The following is a 6,000-nucleotide window of genomic DNA, read 5'->3' on the forward strand; positions in this document are numbered from 1 at the left end:
CATCACTATATTTTTGAATGTTTCTCAAATATTTTGCAAAGTCTACCTCTTTGGTTGTATATTAATCCCTGAATTTCATGAAACATAGAGCTTATCTTTGGTAAAAAAGCAACAATATTTGTATTATTTCCTTACCTTTATCCTCCTGGCAGGTACGAGTTGTGAAAGTAAAGTATATTACTTTTATCTGAAAATATCTGTTTCATACATTATTGATAATTTTATATGCAATTCAATATAATACCAACTTGGATTTTGAAAGTTGCAGCTATTAGTAATACTACCATGCTACTACCTATTATTGATAGTGAGGAAAATCAGTACTATGTAATAGTGTGTATATGGAATGTGTATTTTGGTTTAATTAGGTTATATATTAATATACTCAATGTTTTATGTTAAAGCTTCCTAGTCTTAAAAGCACTTAACTGTGATCCAAGTTTTTAAAAAATAAGAAAAAAGCAATATATTTCCTTTTATTCATATGATATCTACAAATTAATAAAACTTCCAAGGTTATATATCTAAGCTCAGAAACAAAAAGCCAATTATATTCAAAGATGAGAAATGCTTGGCAGGCATCCCACCTTTTTTCCTCCAAAGCTCATGACAGACATTACTCATTGATCATGGCCAGAGACAACCTCAGACCTCTCCTCAAAACAGTGCTCTAAGGAGCCACAGGCAGTCAGTCTGGGGTGGCTGAGGGAGCAGACCTATCTAACACCAACTGGTAAATAAGGATAGAATGTGACATCTTATCATCTGTAAGTCTCTCCTATCTGTATCAGTAAACCAGTATGGATCCATTAGATACAAACTACGTGAAGGAAATGAGCCCTTAGTTTGTAAGAAAGCAAATGGAGAGACATGACCAATCAAAAGTTATTTTAATTTTTCTACATCCTTTTGGACCTGCAGAACCAGAGAAAGCAAGTCCCTGTATGAAGCAAGCAGTTTTGAAAAAGGAAGTTAGCAAGGATTTCAGCCACAGGAATTCCTTCTCACAGGAAATATGGCCTTGCAAACTTAAGGGCTGGGCTACTCAGAGGAAGTCTGCCGCTGTGGTGTTTCCATATGCCAGGGAAGCAAACCTTCTATGGAAGACTGGGACTCAGGCCAGCTATGAATAGAAATCAGCTGTGTAGCAGTGAAGCTGAAAATATTTCCTTGTTCTTATTTATTCAGTTTTAAGGGGGCCTTCCTTTTATAAATTATATATTCTTGATTGTAAGTTTCAGTGGGGACCTATTGACAAGTATTAGAAATTGAAAACAGCTAGGAAATTTGAAAATATTTTTATATATGTTGGAGACAAGTAGGATAAGCCTACTAGGGAAAGAATATAGTATGATCTAAACCATACAATCCAAAACAAGCAAGCAAACCATAATTTTAAAACATAAAATCTGTAAATTTCACAAACAAGAGTTACATGCTTTCTTATGGGGTCCCAGTAATACTCCCAGTATGCCTAGAATACCATCAACTTTATGTCTTAGTTAGCTTGGGCTGCCATGAAAAAATACTATATATTCAATGACTTAAACAACAGAAGTTTACTTTCTCACAATTCTGAAGGCTGGAAGTCTGAGATCATGGTGCCAGCATGGTCCAACCTGGTTGGGTTCTGTGAGAGCTGGGTTTCTGCTCATAAATGGCCACCTTCTTGCTGTGTCTTCGTGTGTTCTTTCCATGATACACACACTGGGAAGAACAAGAGGTCTCTCTCTCTGTCTTCCTATTCTTATAAAACCACTAATTCTATTGTGAGGGCTCTACCCTCGCAACCTCATTTAACCCTAGTTACTCTTTTAACACTCTGTCTTCAAATACTATCACATTGGTTGTTCAAACTTCAAATATGATTTGTGGGAGATGAGCACAGACATTCAGTCTATAGCATTCTCAAAGGACAACTTTGGTTGGTTGACCTTAAAAAACATGAGTTTGAAGTCTTACTAAAATCCCAACAACTTGTTTGAGAAATATATAGTTTTCTACCAAGAAAATAGAGGATAATAAGAAAAACTAATAGAATTTTCAGGGAGTATCTTAAGCATATAGTAAGGTGATCAGATATAGATGTCAATATACAAAAATCAATAACTTTCCTATTATTGTTGTTGTTGTTTAGTCACTGAGTTGTCTGACTCTTTCGCAACCCCACAGACTGTAGCCCAGCAGGCTTCTCTGTCCATGGGTTTTCTTAGGAAAGAAGACTGGAATGGTTGCCACTTTCTTCTCCAGGGTATCTTCCTGACCTAGGGATCGAACCTGTGTCTCCTGATTGGCAGGTGGATTCTTTACCACTGAGCCACCAGGGAAGCCCCAGAAAACATAATAATAAAAGGGATCTCTTATTAATAACAGCAACAAAATCTATTTTATACTTAGAAATAAATAGTAAATGTGAAAGATTTTTATGAGAAAGGTATTTAAAAATCTACATAAATAGAACATTATTCCATATTTCTCAGTGGGAAAACTCAACATTGTAAAGATGTTGATGAACTGGTTCTCAAGCATGTATGAAAGAAAGAACAGCAATGCTTAGGAAGTTACATTTTTGAAAAAGAGAATCATGGGATTTGACCTACTACTAATAATCAGAACATAACATAAGGCATTTTGGCCTAGGAATAAACAAACACTATTATTAGAAAAAACAGGATGAAAAATGAGGAATAAAGTTTATAGGAAAGATGTCATCTCTAATCAGTAAAAATGTTCAAAGCTTCTCAATTAATCATGTTATGACAATTGGTTCTCCTTTTGGGGAAAATATTAAACTCATAGTTCATATCATAAACAAAGATACATTTTGGAGAGCCTAATTAGAGTAAGTGTTGAGAACAAATCATAAAAGTATTTGAAGAGGATATAGAAAAATTATAACTGAGAATTAGGAAAGTTTTCCTAAGTAATAGGTAAAACTTATATACCATAAAAGAAATAGAAATGTATATAAATGTATAAATAAAAACCTTCTGTGAGATAGCAATTTGAAAATGAAGTTAAATGATATGCTACAAACTAGTGGAAACATTTGCAACATGTACAAAAGATTTGCAATATATAAAGGGTGCCTCCATATGAATATGCAAAACACAAAATACCAGATAGAACACAGACAAAGGATATGAAATACCCTTTGCAAAAGAAATGCATGTGGCATACATACGATGCTCATCATATATAAATTAGACAATATTTATCAGAATTTAAACTAAACCTAGTCTCTGACCTTGCAGTCTACTTCTGTGAATCTGTCCCACAGAAATACTTATGCATAGTAAAGCACATTTATAAGAATTTTCTCTTTTATAATAGCAAATAATAGAAGCAGTATCATCAACAAAGAAGATAGTAGTAAACTTACAGAACATTATATTATTATTTAAAAAAGAGTAATATCTGTATATATTAAAGTAGAAAACTCTTTAAGACCCAGGTGAAAGCAAATTGACATAGTATAATAGAATCATGTATAAATGTATATGACCTATATACTTTGTGTTTATTTTTTTTGTTCCATATGCTTTTGTATGGATTGATTCTTCTACTGTGAGAATATATTCACGTGTTTCTTAACTGAAAACAATTTTTTTTTTCAATCAAAGAGGAGTATTCAAGGGAGATCATGCCTAGTGGCACAAACTCTTTTTCACATGATAGAGAACTGCTTCAAGGAGCATTTGAGAGTCACATGTCTGTCAGTGTCGTGGTTTGGGCCTCTCTCTACTTATATGTTCTCTTGACCTCTGGCTTTGCTACCAGTTTTCCTTTTCTGGAGCATGTTGAAATGGACATAAAAGGAAATCTTTAAGAATGTTCAGATTCTTGTTATGCAAAACTGTGTTTCTGGAAGGGGTTTTAGATATGATCTAATGCAACTCTCAAGTTTTGCATGGAATCCTCATTTCCGAGATGGCCAGGAAATGTTAATGGGAATGTCACATTTCTCATGCTTGAGTCACATCCCCTTGTCCAGAAACCTGGGAAAACTTTACCCCTGAAAACTCAAAGAGGATGGTACTATTCTCCCAACTCTTAAGCCAACAAATGTAAGAAAACAAAAAGATAATTTCATTCAAAAGAATAAAAATTAATAGATATTTTTTCAGAAAACAAATGAGTACTGTGCTGCTATCTGATGACCCACAAAAAATGACTCCTAATATTATTTAAACTCTTTGCATTAGTACCTTTTAATCCATGGTTTGGTTTGGTTAAGTCTCATCTAACACTTGCAAACCTATGTATGTAGCATGCCAGGCTCCTCCATCCATGGGATTTCCCAGGCAAGAATATTGGAGTGGGTTGTCATTTCCTTCTTCAGGGGATCTTCCTGACCCAGGGATCGAACTCTGGTCTCTTGCATTTCAGCCAGATTCTTTACCATTGAGTCACCAGGGAAACCCTTTTTAACCCATAAACTCTGCCATGTAACCATCCATCAACTCTGTCCAGCACTAACCTGGCTGTTTTATCTCCATTTGTCAAATCACTCTAGAGAAAGCCAAGTTGCTATGTTTAAGCCATGTCATATTCTCTTAGTCAAGCCCTGTGTGTCCTAAGAGCCCTTTAAGAAGCTCACTTATGATTAGATGTTGGCAAGGAAAAGTCATAAATCTCTCCTTCCAATTTGGTGATTTTTGTTCTTAGCAAGAGCACTACTTTGGCAATAATGTGCCCAATACCTTTGCTCAGAGCCTGTCTGATTTGCATACAGATAGACTGTCTCTGTTGACTCAGATGTATTTCCCTATAAGGAGACATCTCTCCACTTTTAAAACTCCACTCTACCTTAACTTACGCTCAAATGAACTATGTTGTTGCTGTTTAGTCGCCAGGTCGTATCTAACTCTGTGACCCCACGGAATGCAGCTCGCCAGGCCTCCTCCTGGACTATAGCTTCACTTGTAAGATCAATAGGTCCTTAAACACCCTGAGCCAGTGAATCGCTTTCATTTAGCCCTCAAAAAATAATTTGCATTGTGAAAATGTCACTGGAAAGTCATAATTCCTCTCTGGAACTCCAAACTGATTTCCCATGGGGACCCATGTTCCATTTTAACTGAGTTTATCAAGCTATAAATCCCTGATTAAAGCCCAGAACCTTGAGACATGAGGAGGTTAGCAGAATGACTGCTCCAACCTCTCCCATCATCCAGATATTTGCAGAACCTACACAAGGACCTTGGACTCCTGAATCTAAGGCCATTATAATAAATTTGTAACTTAAGAAATGTGTTTTTCTATTTTAAAAATTTTAATGTAAAAATGAAAATCACCATGATGGAAATGTTCTTTCTTTTCTAAGTTCTTTAATGTTATACTATCTTTATATGTTTTCAGTGTAAGGAAATGATCCTATTGGCTGCCAATGAATTAAGGAGTAGAATAGAGCTGATGAAACAGAGCTAATATTCAGCATAAACACCTATAGTTTTGTTTGTTTGATGTGGTGGCTCTTGGGCCTACAGAAATACACCTTCTGTTTATGCTTCCAAGTGTTCTTTTTATCTTCAGATAAAAGTGTACAGGGGAAGTTGCCAAAATTATCCCACCTTTTGGGCCCAAGCCACAGTTAAACTTAGATGTAAAAGAGATCAAAGCATTTCCATTTGATCCAAATAGCTGCAGCCCAGCAGTGTAGCTGGTGGTGGTATGGAAATAGCTGAACACTTTCTGATTTGGAACATCTAAGTGATACATTCTAGCCTGCAGTGCAGAAAGAGAGGCAGCATGCATGTTTGGTTTTGAAATGACTGCCTGCCTTCTAGGATTTGATAAAGAAACACTTCTTTGGAGGTTGGTATGTAATCTAGTGAGAAGCTCCTAGTTACTTCTGAAAGTTGCCTCAGGGGGGCTCTATGGGTGGATATTTTCTCTCCTTTCCCCCAGGATGATTTTGTTCATGGTCTTTCTGTGCTGCTTTTAGGTGAAGCCAAGCTACTGAGAATTCTTCTTTGCAAAATGACAGCAACTCTCCTT

This window comes from Dama dama, chromosome 18 (genome assembly GCF_033118175.1).
Source record: "Dama dama isolate Ldn47 chromosome 18, ASM3311817v1, whole genome shotgun sequence".
Classification (NCBI taxonomy): Eukaryota; Metazoa; Chordata; class Mammalia; order Artiodactyla; family Cervidae; genus Dama; species Dama dama.